Here is an 18,411-nt window from a genome sequence, read left to right as displayed (position 1 = left end):
ATTTAGGAGTGTAGGTTCTCACCTCTAGATTTGCAACCCCACACCGCACGTGCCACCTAAGCACCTATAATCCAACCCCCCCCCCCCCGCCTGCCCCAGTCCATTGGGTCCCCTCCCTTCTTTTCTTCCCACTCTGGCAGCCTCAACACTGCACTCAGATTTCTAGGATTTATTTTGGATTAGATTTTTCTGTCCCTTGGTTTTGTGTCTTTATATTCCACATATGAGTGGAATTATTCTGTATTTGTCTCTCTTGACTTACTTCATTTAGCACAACCCCTCCAGTTCCACCCATTCTGCAACAAATGGCAAGGTTTCATTTTTCTCTTATAGTTCAGTTTTGTCATAGACTACATCACTCCATTCATCCGTGTTAGATGCTTAGGTTTTCTTCATAGCTTGGCTATTGTAAATGGTGCTGCAGTAACATAGGAGTGCATACACCCCTTTCGATTAGTAATTTTGTATTCTTTGAGTACTGAGGAGTGGGATTGCTGGATAACATGACATATATATTTGCAATGTTTTGAGACATTTCTATACTGTTTTTCACAGGAACTTGGCTAGACTACATTCCTGTCTTTAAGTTAGGAGAGTTGTTTTGCCAATACTATTTTCTGGATTTTTTTTTCTTTCATGTAAATCATTATCATTTTGTGAATGTTATCTCATTGTGGTTTTGATGTGCATTTCCCTGTGTTAAGTGATGATGAACATGTTTTCATGTTCCCGCTAGCCATCTGTATGTCTTCCTTGGAGAAGTGTCCATTTAGCTCTTTTGCCAATTTTTTTTTTTGAGGGGGTTATTTGTTTTCTTTTTGTTGAATTATAGGAGATCTTTGTAGATTTTGGATATTAGCCCCTTGTCAGATCTATGATGGGCAAATATTTTCTCTCACTCAGTAGGGTATCTTTTCATTTTAATTATAGTTTCTTTCACTGTGCAGAAGTTTTTTAGTTTAATATGGTCCTATTTATTTACTTTTGCTATTGTTTCTCATTTTTTATTGTTGGGTCTCCAAAGATATAACTGAAGACAATGTAGTGGAGTGTTTTGCCTGTGGTTTCTTGTTGGTACTTTATGGTTTCAGATCCTATATGGAAGTCTTTAATTTATCTTGACTTAATTTTTGTGTTTGTTGTGAGATAGTGTTCTAGTTTTACTCTTTTGCATGTGGCTGTTCAGTTTTCCCAGCACCATTTATTGAAGAGACATTCTTATCTCTGTTTTGTATTTTTGTTTTGACTCCTTTAAGATTTGGGGAGCAGGTGAGGTTATTTGACCACGATCATACACCTCATTAGTCTCCTCCTCTCTTGCCCATAGCAGCATTCATTGTATTTTGCTGATTTTCTTGGTGGGGTGTGGGAAGTGTGCTTTTTATTTAAAAGTTAAAATGGAATTACTTCCTAAATTTCAAAGTAAAAATTTCATTTTTCTGTTGTCACTAATTATTTATACTGGTGATATTTTAGGATAACTGTGAAAACAGAGACACCAGGAAAGGAAGGGGTCTTCTCACCTTTCCATACTCAGAAAACAGGATGGGGGACTGTTACTATAATGATGTAATGCTGAGATTGTAGTATTGGAGATGTCAATAAATTAAAGAAGAAAGCATCCAGTCTGTGGTTAGTGAACATACTTTCCATCATTACATCCAGCACAAAGGCTAGCACAAAGCAATTTCTTAAAAGTAGTGTTAAATGGAAAAGCAAGTTAGATATGCAGGGAAAGGAAAGAGGAGACACTTCAGAGGGACTTCTAGGTTTCTGGCTTTGATCCCTGAGTGATTGTTTATGTCAGTATGAGGAATTCAGCAGGCAATGTATGTTTTAGAGGAAAAAATTATGTGAGGCTTGGGGCTATATTGAGTTGAAGTCACAAGACACTCATGTGGAATTGTCCAGGAGGAAGTTAGAGATACACGTTAGCCACACTAGAAATGGAGCTGCAGATGTGGGGCTGATGAGCATATTTATCGATTTCTTAGGACAAGGGAATAGGTGGGGTGTAGGGTGAGAAAACATGTTAAGTCAAAAAGGCATGTTCTATTGTCCCAATCGCCAAAGTTTTTGAAATACTTTCTCTTTGCTGGGAGTGGTTTTCCCCCAGATAAACCAAGGTCACTCCCTCACCTGCTTCAGGTCTTTGTTCACATTTATCTTCTCAGTGAGATCTTCTGTGGCAACCCTACGACTGCCCACCCCTTCTCAGGACTCACCCGTCTGCTCTTGCTTTATTCCTCCACAATTTCCAGAACCATTGATGATATGCTAGGTTATACAACTGTAGAATGTGCTATATTTTAGCTATTTTTTTTTAATTTTGTTTTGCTTAGCTGTATACCCCCAGGGGAAGTTGTATTTGTGAAACTGGCATCTTTTCCCCCACTGCTTTGTTTTTTTGCTATAAATCCCACATGGATGACAGTGGTGTACAATGTAATCAGTGTATATTTATATGTGCTGTAGTTGCTTGGGAAATGCCAAACAATGAAGGGATGTTCTGATTAAGCAAAGTTAAAGAAGAAACCCAAAAAAGGTGACCAGAAAGATAGATGGAGGTCAAGAGAAACTAATGTTTTGGAAGGATAAAATAGGATGATTTTTTTTTTTTTAAGATTTGTTTATTCATACAGAACTGGGGTACAGGCCAGAGATGCGGAGGATGAGAGGATTCACCAGAGACAGAGTAGGGAGCAGAACAGGCAGATCAGAGTAGGGAGCAGAACAGCAGAACAGAAGTACACTGCTGAGGGGAGCAGCGGGCGGGTCAGGAGAGGTCTGCCATGCCATGCCATGCCATGCCATGCGGATCTCCTCCGGGGCAGGCGGAGATGGAACTCATGCGGAAGTGGCTCAAGCTTCTTAGTGCAGTGCTTTAACCCGCTGCGCCACCGGGGAGGGCCCAAAATAGGATGATTTTTAAGAAGAAAAGCATAGTCAAAGTTATCAGGACATCATGATGAAACTAAGAAAGGAGGACACATTTGAATTGGATAAGAGCAGTAACACATTTTAATTTGAATGGGAACAAAAGTCCCCAGAACTCATACATTTGGTCTTCTGCCTTTAAGGATTTCTGTGGAAACCTGGCTCTCACAATGAGGCAGGAAGCAAGGGAAGGCTACAAGAGCATCTGTTCTCATGAGATTTTCAGAACTGAATCACAAGCTAAAGGAAGTGTGGATAGTTCGGGTAAAGTTCAGATACTTATCTGAACTTTAGGGGGTGGTTATTTAAACTGAAACAACTACAGTATACTACAGTTCATCTCATAAAGACTGAATTCAGTTGAGAACTTTGGCTGCATCTTATTCAGGCCAAACAGTTACTAATTGTTGATATCTGTTCTGTATAATAAAATATAAGGGGGGAAGAGGCATATGCTTTCTGCTGTCATGATGTTTGTTAGGTGAAATTAATCATATTAATCAGTGTTAGCCTGGTGTCCCATAAACCAGTATGTTTTTGTATAGCTTCATTTTATAGTAATATCTCAGCACAATTTGAAACAAGATCACAGACACTAATACAACATTTAATATAATTAAATGTCTATGGTTAATGAGTATTTTATTGCATTGTGAAACAATGGTTCATAATTGATTTTTATGTATCTTAAAGACATTTGTTTTTGGCCTACATCAAAAAGCAAGACTAACAATAAACTATATACTGGGTTACATTATAGTGTGATGCAGGGGAGAACATAGTAATTCTCTTCTGTTTATATAGTGTTTTGCTGAAATTGGTCTACATTTTATAGCAATCAACAGATAATGCACACTCTGGGAAGCAACCCAGTGAGAAGTGGGCTTCAATATGTGGTATAACTCAGAATTAGGGGAACTTAACTGCATTTTTGGTTTGGCTAACACCTTAAGCCAGTTTTGAAATACCAAGATTCAGCAAAATTTGAAAATACATATTGTACAGCCTAAATTCTCTGCTTTTTAAATGGATACACATTTATAGGAAATATAATCTGTAATTTTTTTAAAGATTTATTTATTTATGCACACATTCCTGGGGTACAGGCCAGAGGTACAGAGATGGGGAAAAGATTCACCAGAGACAGTGAGGAGCAGAACAGGCAGACTGATCGATCATATACACTGCTGAGGGGAGCAGTGGGCGAGACAGGAGAGGTCTGATGTGCCATGTGGATCACCTCCAGGACTGGGGATCAAACTTGTGCTGCAGTGGCTGTGTGGTTAGCTTGCACTGCTGCACTTTAATCTGTTGCACCAGCAACAGAAAATCTGTAATTTTTATAGCTAACTCATCATCATACTTTGTAAAATCTATACAATGTCCTGAAAATGAAAAGCTCTGGCTATCTTTAAAAGTAGTTTTGGAGGAAAAACTACAAACTAAAATCTTTAGCTCTCAATCTATGAACTATCCAAAATTAAATATAACATTGGCCTCTAAGAGATAATTTTTTTTCTATCTTGAATTGTATTCTGTTTCATAAAGAAGAAGAAATGTCTGGCAGACACCCAGTCCTAGAAGAACTGCCCTTTATAATCTGGTGTGTAGTGTGTATTTCCTTCACTCATCTCTAGGAAGCTTTTGATGTTGGTTCTCAAAAGCCTGACCTCCCAAAATATTTGTTACAGAAAAAATTAAGCAATTAGGATTATAAGCAATGGCATTGTTCTGTTCTAGTTGAAGAAAGGGATCTTAAATTCAGCTTGCTTTGTCCCTGCTCTGCTGCACTTTCCTTTCAAGGGATCTTAGGGAAAAGGGTGTAATTGGAAAAGTGAAGGGAAGGTCTGAAAAAACAAAAGGATTGCAAAGAGGGTGTCATGTAAATCAGCTGGGAAAGAAAACAAGCCTGGGAGTGCAAATTAATGGCATCTTAGATTTTTTAAAAATGCTTATTAGGAAATCAAGGTTTAAGAAGTTTGGGAGATTTAGACATTCCATGAAGGGATTTAGGACATTACAAATAATTAATTTGTAACTGTTTGTGTTAAGATGTTAAATACCTTTGAGCGAAGACAGGATGATCACTGTTAGACCCACAGACTGGGTAGTCACACAGCTGTATTGGAGGGAGACATGCCTCTTTGCTGTTACTGAGCATCCACCTTGGAGGATTCAGGATTAAGAGAATGTCACTAATGTAAATGCAGAAGAGAACTTTGGGGTTAGCTGAAGTCCTGAACTTCATATTTCCTCTAATATATTCACAATACTCCTGACAGCTCTGTCTCATAACTAGACAGCAACAGCCAAGGTTCTTTGCTGTGAAGTGCTCAGGAGGAACATTGAATTGTGACTATCATATGCTCCTGATTCTTTGTTTAAATAATTCTAATCCCTTATACTTGTTCTTTCTTTAATTTGGTTTGTCACATACATTTGGGAAAAGTCCTTCAGCAAATGATGAAGGACAAAGGATACTAAAAAGGAGGAATGAAGGGGACAAAAATGAGGTGAGGAAGAATTTGATCCAAGGATTTGAGAAGTTAAAAGATATTCAAAGAATGAGATGAATAGAAACTTTGATGGCCTACACAATTTTTTTTGAAAGATTTATTTATTCATATGGAACTGGGGTACAGGCCAGAGATGTGGATGGTGAGAGGATTCACCAGAGATAGAGAGGGGAGCAGAACAGGCAGATCAACGAAGTACACTGCTGAGGGGAGCAGCGGAAGAGTCAAGAGAGGTCTGCCTTGCCATGTGGATCTCCTCCTGGGCAGGTGGGGATGGAACTCATGCGGAGGTGGCTTTAGTTTCTTACTGCTGTGCTTTAACCTGCTGCGCCACTAGGGAAGGCCCAGTGGCCTACACAATTTAATGAAACTAGTAAGGATCACTCGTAGGAGAGAAAACAAATTAGAAAACAATGAAAGAGCTGGAAAAAATAAACAAACTCCACCTATTTGATAATTGGATTTCCAGCAGTAAGATTCAGGACAGTTTTTCAGTTCCAAAATTGCCCAATGATACCTTGTTTTATTGTTCAGTTATAATTACTACAATTATACAGTATCCTTTAACATGTTTTTTTATTTTTAAAATTACTGTTGTTTTTTTTTTCAGTTATACATTCACATAGCATAAAGGGTCAAATAGTTCTAGATTTGTTTAAAATGTTATCCAAATATACCTTCCTTAACTCATTTTCCCTTTCTAGAAATAGACTTTTACAAATCATTAAATAATCCTTTTGTCATTTAAATTCTCTTTTTTTTCTTGATTTTCAAATTGTTTAATCATTATCTGCTATGTTTCCTGTGATGGAATATAGGATTTGAAGGTAACTTGTTATTAGGCTTTGTGGTATTAATGTTGTGTTACAAAGATCCCTCAAACTTTAGTCATTGTAACATCAAATGATTATTTCTCAGTGAGAGTCCACAGGTCAACTTGGGTAGCTCTATCTCCGGATGTGGGGCTACTAGTAGATTCAGATGACAACCAGCTACTTAGAGACTGCCCTTCACAGGAGCAAATGCAGGTGAGAGGCCAATATTTTTCACAGTGGCACACTTATAGCCTCTGCCCACATTGCTTATGTTCCATTGGCCAAAGCACATCAAGTGGTTAGGTCCTCATTGATGGAGCCAGAAGATCAGCAGAGTCAATTTTCATTGAGCCTTATGTAATCTACCACCAGAGACCCTCCTCGCAGAAACACAGACACATTCACCTCACCACACTCTCCAGATTCCCCAGGCTCTCATTATATCACCATTTTAGCAAAATAGTGTTAATAGTACTAAGTGTACCTCATGGGGCACATTTAGTATACTTTGAGTACTTTCATTTCTGTGCAAGTGATTTTTTTCTTTTTCTTTTTTTTTAAGATTCATTTATGCACACAGAACTGGGGTTCAGGCCATAAATGTGGGTGTGGTGAGAGGATTCACCAAGACAGAGTAAGAATTAGAACAGGCAGATCCTCTAAAATACACTGCTGAGGGGAGCAGCAGGAAGGTCAGGAGAGGTCTGTCACACCATGTGGGTCACCTGCCTGACCAGGAATTGAACTTGTGTTGCAGTGGCTACTAACTGCTTCATAGTGCTGTGCTTTAACCAGTTGCACCACCAGGGAGGGTCCACAACTGATTTTTTTTTTTTCTATAGTTAAAAATGAACTTATTTTTCATTTACTTGTTTCCCTGTAGATTTTTAAATTGTGAACTCATCCTTTATCAATTATGTATGTCACTTTGCAGAAAGTGAAAAATCAATTATTTTACCAATGTAATTATCTTAAAGCAAATTTGCCAAGAGTTTGACCTACTTCAGAGGGGACATCTATCCACTTTGAATCTTGGTTCATAGTTGTCGCTGTGACCGTCAGTTCTTCCTCAAGATTTCCTTTCAATCTTTTTGATGGTGGATTTCCCATTCTTCAATCTTTCCATGTATTTTCTATTGATTTACTTTCTCATTTTAGTCAATAATAAGTTCTGGTAAATTCCTTTGAAAGGTTACATTAGAAATATGCTTTTGAGCCCTACTTTTTTAAAAACTATCTTTATTTTGCCATCGTGCTTAGTTTTAAACTCACACAGTTTTGGAATTCTAGGTTAGAGATTTTTTTCTTCAGCATTTTAAAAACTTCACTCCACCTCTAGATTTTAGCAGTGTTGATGGAAAGTGAAAGAATGAGTTATACTATTGTAAAACCAGAATCCATTTTATAAACACAGTATTTTTAAGAACCTATGCTTTTCTGTTCATGAATATAATGGGTAAACTAAACTCTAATTGGTAAAGTATAAAGATAGTATATTCAAAATGATCTACTTATATATTTGACAATATGGCAAAGTTATTGAAAACGTACTTAAGTTACCATCAGAAACAAGTTCTTGCATCCAAACATAATCTTATTATTTGCTGTACTTCACTGTTGGCTTTAAGTTTTGAGAAATACCATTATTTCTTCAGCTCAAACATTATAAAATTTGAGAGATGATAATGGGAAATTATTGCAGGGTTTAATTTGAAGCATAATTTTAGATATTTGTTCAAGATTTTTCTTACTCACTGGAGGGAAACATTTTGACATGATTAAGTGTTCAGTGACTAGTTCAAACCTGAGTTCCCTAAGTCACTCTTTACTTCAGAAATCATTTGGAGCCTCTTACAGGTGTAAAGACAAAGACAAAAGTGAATAATTACTTGGAATTTCTGTTTCTAAGAGCTTCTATAGGAAAAAAAAATTAGATTTTCAGAATCAGATAAGTGAATGCTTTAGTATTACTTAATTGTATCTTTTCCTGTTGACAAATTGTTGGAAAATTTGCTTGTTGATCAGGGTCTTATTTTCTTACCAACTATGTGGATTACAGGTGGCATTCTATAGTTTGGAACAAACAGGAATTTGAATTAGGAAATGTAATTTATTGTGGAATGGTGGGGAGAGATTGTGTATGGGAGGTAAAAAGAACTAAAAACTCTTCCACCCTTATCATATGTGCAGCATTTACTAAAACCTGCCAAATGTTGAATCCCTGTGTACCATGTGATCTAGCACAAAATGAAAATTTAGCTTCCGTCTTAGTCATCTATTCATGTAACTTTAGTCGCTTGGGACGTTAAAGAAATATTTTAGTAACACCACAAAAATTGCAGCCAACCATCTTTTCCGGGTTATGTGCAAAGTAAACAATGAATAGGAGAAAACTTATTCAGTAAGAGAACTTTTAAATTTTATAGCTATAACTTTTGGTATAGAAGGAGGAAACAAAATTGCTAAGCTGTTAATGAACTCTGGTTTTATTTTGTTATGGTATGTTTCACAAAAAGGAAATGCTGTATATTCTTTAGCATGATAAGATCACTCAAAATATAGTAAGGGTTATTATCTTTTGGACACAAATACTAAAATAACTATTTGTGGATTGGAAAATGAAATACTTGCAAACAGGATTGGGGCTTCTTTAAGGCAAAGAGGTTTCAACTCTTCTCTGTTCTGAAGAGGAGGAAGTGGATACATTTTGCACCAAGAAATAAATGTAACAGAAGAACTGGGCTTTTCATATATTAGTGTGGGGCCCTCCCTGTGGTGCAACAGGTTGAAGCACTGACTGCAAGCTGCTGCAGCCGCTTCAGTGCGAGTTCAATCCCCAACCCTGGAGCTAACCTACCTGGCACTGCAGACCTCTCCTAATCTGCCTACTGCTCCCCTCAGCAGTGTACTTTGTTGATCTGCCTGTTCTCCCCACTTTGTCTCTGGTGAATCCTCTCACTACCCCTGCACCTCTGGCTTGTACCCCAGATCTGTATCTGTATTTTTTTTTAAATCTTTAAAAAAAATGTGCTGGCCCTCCCTGGTGGCGCAGCGGGTTAAAGCACTGCACTGAGAAGCTAAAGCCACTTCCGCATGAGTTCGATTCCCGCCTGCCCCGGAGGTGACCGACCACATGGTGTGGCAGACCTCTCCTGACCCGCCCGCTGCTCCCCTCAGCAGTGTGCTTCGTCGATCTGCCTGTTCTGCTCCCCACTCTGTCTCTGGTGAAGCCTCTCACTGCCCCTGAGCCTCTAGCCTGCACCCCGGTTCTATATGTACAAATAAATAAATCTTAAAAAAAAAAAAAAAAGAAAAAAAATGTGCTTTTAGGTGTCTAGGAATTGTATGTGTGTCCTTTCTTAGTTTATCTGTACCATTGCTGTGCAGAAAAGTCACTTAAAACATTTCAAATATGAGTGTCATTGCTTTCTTTATATATCCATACTATTTTTTGAATTTTCAAAATGCTCAAATTGATATAAATCATTCATGTAGAAAGTATTTTCTCTCTTATGGTATGTCAGTGCACAAGCTTTCAGGTGCTATTAGAACCCCAAGGAGTCATAACCCTAATGATCTTGTCACAGTACAGAGAAACCAGATGAACAGACCTGCTTATTTTATTTCTTTTGCTTTTCTATTCATTGCTTACTATGTCTTTTCCTTTTTGTTCAAATAATTTCAATCACTTTATAGATGTAGGCAAAAACAGATTCCTAAGAGCTTCCTTGTTGATAAGTGGGTTTTGTCTCTGTCCAGGATTCACAGGTGTTCTGACTCTGGTGCAATCTTGATCATCCTTGCCTTTACCTTCAACCTTCAAGTCTATCCCATACTGAGATGTTCATTTCCATTGAGAAGGACTGGGAGGGAATCAAGAAAATGTTCATTTTATAAACAAGAAGGTAATTGAGTTACACACTAAAAACATCACAGGTGAACCCCAGAGAAGGGAACAAAGACACCATTGGGCTCACTTCATTAAAAAAATAAATTATATCAGCAGCATTCATTCCACCAAACTGGGAGGTGGCATCACAGTTGAGAACCAGGCACTGGGCTGTTCTGACCACTGAGATTTTAAGCCTCTTCCCATCACTTCCTGTCTAAGAATAGCAAGTCTCACAATCAGACTTATTCGTTAGCTTTAAAATATGGGGGTCGGCCCTCCCTGGTGGCTCAACGGGTTAAAACACAGCACGAAGAAGCTAAAGCCACTTCCGCATGAGTTCGATTCCCACCTGCCCTGGAGGTGACCACATGGTGCGGCAGACCTCTCCTGGCCCGCCCGCTGCTCCCCTCAGCAGTGTACTTCGTGATCTGCCTGTTCTGCTCCCCACTCTGTCTCTGGTGAAGCCTCTCGCCACCCCTGAACCTCTGGCCTGTACCCCAGTTCTGTAAGCACAAATAAATAAATCTTAAAAAAAAAATATGAGGGTCTACATTTTTCCTTGTAAAGGCTAGGGGCATGCCATCCCTACTTAGGAGTAATCCAGATCTCTCTACATGCCTGCAAACTGATCCTTAACAACCACACGCTTAATGTCACACCCCTTTTTCTTTGCCCTATTGGAGTTAGAAGGAAACACACTTGACTTTATAAACAGCAAGCGAACAAAAGCAATAATGTTCTTAAAGGTAGCTGAAAATTCTGATATATATCTAAAATCAATTAAGACATAAAACATATTTGCCAAGAGAAACATTTTGGTCTCACATTAAATACAAACTAGGGAAGCAGAAAGACAGAGGACTCTCATTCAGGAGAAAAACATGGGATGTGAATCAGATTCTAAAGATGAATATCAGGAGGAAAAGAAAGATGGAGATACAGTTAATTGTGTGACTGTTGGATCCTACCATCTCAGATGTGGTGACTATAGTTGAGTAAGGGGCTAAAGAATTATTCACACTCAAAAACTCAGTCATGTAGTCTCATTAAATCTTTATATTACTTGGGCAAGAATCTCTTCCTCTGGGTTAACTTCTTAAATTGGCTATCTGTCATCTCCTTGCCTGAAAATCTAGCTTGAACAGTGAATAAATAATAAACAAACAAGTGATGGCAGAAACTGAGGTTTCCATTTTGATAATAGGTAACACCCTGAAAACTGATTCTGCTTGGAAAAGGTCATAAAAATAATCATAAAGGCCTTCTTTAAAGAAAGTGAAGATTAGTCCTTCACTTTCTTTGAGGGCAACAAGCGCAGTTGAATTTACTCATCCTTAAAATTATACTTGAAGACAAAGCCTAGAAATAATTAAAGTAAAAATTGAAATAACTAAAAACAGGTTTACTCATTTCAATCAAATAACCTTTGAAAGCACAGGTGTGAGAATAAACAACCTAATCAGAAACTCAAGATAGCACTGTACTGATATTGGTGGTTGATCTCAGCCCAGGGAAGGTGCATCCAGGTGGGTTTCAATCTGTGGCCTTTGGTCTGGGAACTTCCACTTGCCTCCTTCTTACAGCATGTCCTGCAATAACTAAACTCACCAACAAGCCAAACCGGACCCTCACAATGAGTATCGAATATTTAAACAATGGTTAAGTATATTCAATACTAAAAGAAAATACTGTTTAAAAACATTTATTTGGGTCAATTTTTTTTTCTCTTAGATAAGAGTACACAGTTGATTTACTGTGTTGTTTTCTCATGTAGTGATCAGAATTTTAGTTAGTTATATTTATAAGAAGAAAAATTTCCCTGATATCCCATTTAATTTTGCTATGTGATTATTTACTTAATCTTGGAATTAAGTTTTAGAATTGACCCCATTTGTGATATGTTTGACACAAACTAAATTAAACTGTGCTCCCTAAAAATAAATTTATAAGTATGTATTATATACTCATCTTTTAAATTCTACAGGAACTAAAAAAGTTGAGTTTCAAGTTGAAACTATATGTATATTGGCAATTATGTTTGCCCATGTATTTACCTTTACTGGATATGTTTATTTCTTCATATGATTCTTAGTTACTATTCTTTAACATTTTCATGTCAACCTGAGGGATTTCCCTTTAGCATTTCTTATGTGGTAGGTTAAGTGAAACAGCTTCAACTTTTGCTTATCTAGAAATTTAACTTCCTCATTACTTGAAAGGCAGTTTGCTAGATCCTTAATCTTGGTCAATAGCTTTTTCCCCCTTTCATGCATGCCAACTTGCTGCCTTTTAGTCTCTATGTTTTCTATATTAAAAAAATCAATTGTTTTTTATCCAGTCATCTACTTTTGGGCATTTGGGCTGCTTCCATGTTTTTCCAATTGTAAATAAAGCAGCAATAAACATGGGGGTGCAGGTATCTTTTTCAATCAGTGTTTTTGTGTCTTTTGGGTAGATACCTAGGAGTGGGATTGCTGGGTCGTAGGGAAGCTCCATGTTTAGCAGTTTGAGGAACCTCCAAACAGTTTTCCTTAGTGGTTGTACTAGTTTGCATTCCCACCAGCAGTGCAGGAGAGTTCCTTTTTCTCCACATCAAAGATGTGGTACATATATACAATGGAATATTACTCAGCAACCAAAAAAGAGAAACACATGTCTTTTGCAGCAACTTGGATGGAGCTGGAAAAGATCATGCTTAGTGAAATAAGCCAGAAAGAGAAAGAAAAATACTGGATGGTTTCACTCATAGCAGGAGTATAACAGACAAGGTGGAAAATTACAAAAATAATGAACAACCATATACCAGAGACATTTTGTGAGGGTGGAGTGGGGAATGGGATCAAAAACGGGGTGGGGGGAGGAAAATGCACGGGATTATGGTGATGGCACATGGGTGACTTGGTGATGGGAAACCCGCGGGGATTAAAATTGAGATGGAAAAAAAAATGTACAAAATGATGTAAAAATAAACTTGTGTAATAAAAAAATAAATTTTATCTTCTACCAGAGACCATCCCATTTTCACAAACATTTTAAAATATAAACTAACTGAATTTTTATAAACAAGGTCATCGTATTCTCTCCCCAGATTGTTAGTACATACTCTATGGTTCAAGGGACATGTGAACACGCTTAAAAATGATAAAGCCCCAAAATAGCTATCAAATGGATATATATAGCAACTTGTGAAATGTACTAATATTCATTTTATCCAGTTCAGATAACTCTTGTAGTAAGTCAAAAGAATACCCTCATGAGTTAAATTCATTGTTCAAATAAAACATAATAAGCACTTAATCTGTGTATATAATATTAACAACACTCTATGGCAGAAAATCTGTCATACTTAGTACATAAAGGAAACAGCAGTAAGTCCTGGCTTAAACATATGAGTAATTCATATTCCACTTACTATAGAAAAACAAATACTGATAATATTTTATATGGGTCATGCTTATAATTAGAAAAAAAAGCTTAATGTTGTTTTGGGTATGGCTGTACAGTTTAGAATTTGTTCAAAAATCTCAGTTTTACTGGATTTACTTAAATCAATTAGAACATTAAATATTTCTAAGGTGATACGAGGTACAGCCAGAATATTGCTTTAAAATCATATGAATATATTTTGTATATGATTATCATATTAACTAACCTGACTTTCATCTCCTTATATAAGGTTATGGGTTAATTATGAAGTACTTAATTTCCATGATAGAATTAGTTTCATTTGAAATAATCACATTCTTCAAAATTATATTAAGATACATGTATTGTCATTTTCTTTGTTTCCTAAATGAAAGTAATAGTAAGTCCTAACTGTATCTCTAAACCAAAAGCAAAGTCAGCTTAAAATCATTGAATTTGTACCACCTTTTTACAGGGAGAATAATGCCTATGAAAAAGGGTAATACCTATTATATATTTTTTACAAATAAAATGGATTTTTTATTTCAACCCACAAAACAATAGACTATCCATAGGAATGTGTCTTGTTCCTTGGTCATTTGTACATATCACTCTCCTTATCCATTTATTGACTTACTAATTTTCTAAAAAAAAAAAAAATAGAACATCTTGAGATGACAAGATTTTACTAGAATCTTATCCCACCTAGTTAGACAACATTCCTTCCATTCAAACTACCTTTAGCCTACTTTTTTTTCTCACCTAAAGGGAGAAAGAAAATCCAAATGGTTGGAGAAACATTGTGACTGTCACAGTCTGTAGGTTAAAGTTCAGTAACACACAGGATTTAGTCATAACTCCTTAAACTGATTTCCTTACCCGGTATCTTACCACAACCCCAACAGAGCTAAGGTGGATACTACTGCTCCTGTACTACTGCTCCTGCTGCAAGATGCAAATTCTTTGTGAGGCAGAGTCCTCAGGGAAGCTCAGTCTAGCAGGAACTTCAACAAAGATGCTAGAGGAATTTGGAGTCTCTGGAAGCTCCAGTAAACATTAAATATTAGTACAACTCCTAGGTAGATTAACATAAGCTTACACACTAAAGTATATTAACTTCAGTCCCTACTACATGATACAAAAATATATAATCATGCCAAAGGGAAGAGGAAAAAACAGTCTGAAGAAAAAGTAGAGCATCAAAATCTTTCTTAGAAATGAAACAAAATCTATCAAGGAAGCATGATCTCAGTGTAGGGTAATAGATACTTCTGAAATCAAAAAGTGAAGAGGAAAATAGGTAAAAACAGAACATCCAAAATTGTAGCACAATTTCAAAAGGTGTAACACGTATAACTGAAAAATTCAAAGAAGAGGGAAGGAGCAGGAGAAATACTTGTCATAATTACAACTGAGAATGTTCCAAAATTAATGAAAGACACAAAACCTGGGTGATATGCATGGGGGCTCTTAAATGGTGGTGTATGCCAGTTTTCAATGAATCATTTAATTGGTAGATATAGATCACTAAATAGAATACAGAACATAGAAAAACAGTCCAACCTCACCACCAACGTATGAAATAAATCCACTGAAGGAATGGGGAAACAGCTATTGACCTAAGAAACCTCAGACAAGTCATCCTGAAGAACATAGCAAAAGAAACCCTTTATAAACCACATTCTAGCTTATAAGACTGTGGTGCAAGTGAATAGTTCTGATAATACATAGATGAATACTTGTAATCAAATAATTAATAAGTAGATGACTGATGATAGGAATCAGATTTCTCACTGTCATAGCAGGAGATTGAAAGTAAACAAGGGGATGAGGTTAATTCACCTGGATATGAAGTAGAGTTTTGTAGTTCAGTCAGTATGAACTCTTGTGTAGCTTAATATAGAAATATATAGCTAGTGTGACAGCTTCCTCCTTCCCTCCAGCCTTCCTTCCCTCTTCTTCCTTCCTTCCTGCATAGTTTACTTTAGAACATGTGCACCCAAAACTCTGTGTATAACTTTACACAGATTTAACTATTTATAGTCTGCTGTTGACCAGAAGTCTTCTCAATAACAAACATTTGATCAAAACATGGTTTGTATGCTATATGTATTATATATATACTGTATTCTGACAATAAAGTGTGTATCCTTCATGTAACAGAATGACAAAGGCGCTTCACTTCTGTCATATTCTTCTCCAAACCACCTAACCTTAATCTAAGCATGAGGAAAATATCAGACAAACCCCAGGTTAGGAACATTCTCCAGATACCTGTATTCCTCAAAACTGTCATTAAAAGCAAAGATACAGATAACTAATATTATGTAGTATCCTTGACAGGATCCTGGAACAGGAAAAAGGACATTAGGCAAAAATGGAGGAAAGATGATAAAGCCTGGGCTTTGGCTAACATTAATATATTAATATTGATTTGTAGATTGTAATAAACATATAGCATGTGATAGTAGTAATACAGGAAACAGTGTGGAGTACTTGAGAACCTTCTGCTATCTTTGCAACTTTGTAAATCTAAATCTGTCATAAGATACAAAGTTCGTTCAAAATGAAAATAGAGACAAAAGTTTAAATAGGAACCCAGTATTTTAAGTCAATTGACTTTTTTAAATAAAGAAATCAGCAGGCATGTGCATAGGTCATTTTGGAGTTCTCAGGAGACAAAGAATGCAGCCCACTTAATGGAACATAATCCTAAAACTTTTCAAGGATTATCTTACTTCAAAGCGGTTCTGCATTGTAAATACTGGTACCCTGAAGAAACCTTTTGACTCTAACTTTAAAATATAACAGGTATCTATCCATTTCTGATTCCCTTTATTCTGTTCTGTTTTCATAGGATGAGTGTAGCCCTTCCCTTTTTGCATTCTTATATCCTTGTTTCCCCACATGCTACTCAGAATCATGTATACATTATGTGTCTGAAAAACTTTTAAAGCCTTTAATAGTTTCTAAGGTCAATTGTAACTTCACTTAACCCAATTAGAATTTATTGTTCAATCTAGGGTCAGATGTTTTCCTCTTTAAAAAAAAAGGAATTTAACTTTATCTATACCATATGACTATCCATGATTTCAGCACAGTTTACATGAAATAATATATCTTCTCACTATATACCAATCATATGTATCACTGGGTCAATGCGTTGTTCTTTCTGTTACATTGGTCTAACTGTGTTCAGATGGTCTCAGACTTACGGTGATTCCACTTTACTGTGGTCTGAAAGCCACAGCATTTATTAGAAACTGTACTCAAATCCTGAATTTGATCTTTCCTGGGCTAGCAATATGTGGTTGGGTGGTCTCTCATGTCCTATGCAGTGGCTACAAACATAGCACCTGGTCTGCACACTGCCACGGGGGAAATTGTGGGTTCTCAGCTGGGTTGTTGTCAGGTTGTTCTTGTGTACAGTATTTTGTGTTTTCAAGTCCCATTGTGACCAAGTGACTCTTCCTACTTATTGTGAAAAGAGGAGAAAGGCAACTACTCTTGAGATGAAACTAAAGATATATGACTGTAGGTTAATGTGTTCTGGGCACATTTAAGTTGGACTAGGCTAACCTGTGGTATTTGGTAAATTAGGTGTACTAAGTACACTTTACTGTAGGTTAATGTGTTCTGGGCACATTTAAGTTGGACTAGGCTAACCTGTGGTATTTGGTAAATTAGGTGTACTAAGCACACTTTTACACTTATGATATTTTTACTTCTAATGTGTTTATCAGAATGTAATTCTATAAGTAATGGTGAATTGTATTCATGTACAAGCCATTTAATTAACTTTAGAGACTTTAGGATATGCCTAAAATTTGGATAGGTTTGTCCTTGCTTTTCTTATTGATGAATTTTCTAGCTATTATTGTTTTTCTATTCTTTTTAAGGAACTTCATATTTTTTAAAGATTTATTTTCATTTATTCATGCGTACCAGAAATGGGGTATAGGCCAGAGGTGCATGGGGTGAGAGAATTCACAAGAGACAGATAGGAGCAGAACAGGCTGATTTACTGAAACCCACTATGGAGGGGAGCAATGGGGAGACAGAAGAGGTCTGTGCCATGGGGTCAGCTCCCTGCCCTGGATCAAATTCCCTGCAGTGGGTGGGGATAGCTTAAATGTTTTTAAACATGAATGAATATTGAGTTTTTGCCATTTATTTTCTATATTTAAGGATATGACTTTTATATCTATTAATCTATCACATTTATTTCAAATCATTGTTGCTACCCTTCTTGAATAGCATGTAATTTTTCATGTGCCAACCACTACTGTTTCCTAATATTTAAGATTTTTATGTTAATATTCACACAATGAATTTGGTTTTCATCTTTCTTATTACAGTCTTGGTGATTTTTTTTTCAATTCAGGTTCTACTCATTTTTATAAAATGAAATTGTTTTTCTCCTTTTATTTTTACTCTAATAACTTATGTAAAATTGAGATTTTCCTGTTCTTTAAAGGTTAGGTGGAATTTCTTCTAGGATATGTACTTCTTTATTAACATACCTTATTACTATTTAAGATGATTTAAACTTTTGGTTTGAACTGGGGGTCTGTTTTGCAAATTATGATTTTTGAAGAATAAATTCATGTAAGTGAGTGATTGCACTTATCAGTGGAATATAGGGAAACCAAATAAGGGTTAAGAAAAAAATAACAATTAAAAAAAAAACTAGCGGCCCTCCCTGGTGGCGCAGCGGGTTAAAGCACAGCACTGAGAATCTAAAGCCACTTCCTCATGAGTTCGATTCCCGCCTGCCCTGGAGGCGACCACATGGCGTGGCAGACCTCTCCTGACCCGCCCGCTGCTCCCCTCAGCAGTGTACTTT

Source organism: Condylura cristata, unplaced genomic scaffold, assembly GCF_000260355.1.
Source record: "Condylura cristata isolate star-nosed mole 26May11 unplaced genomic scaffold, ConCri1.0 scaffold00018, whole genome shotgun sequence".
NCBI lineage: Eukaryota > Metazoa > Chordata > Mammalia > Eulipotyphla > Talpidae > Condylura > Condylura cristata.
This window is presented reverse-complemented; position numbering follows the sequence as displayed.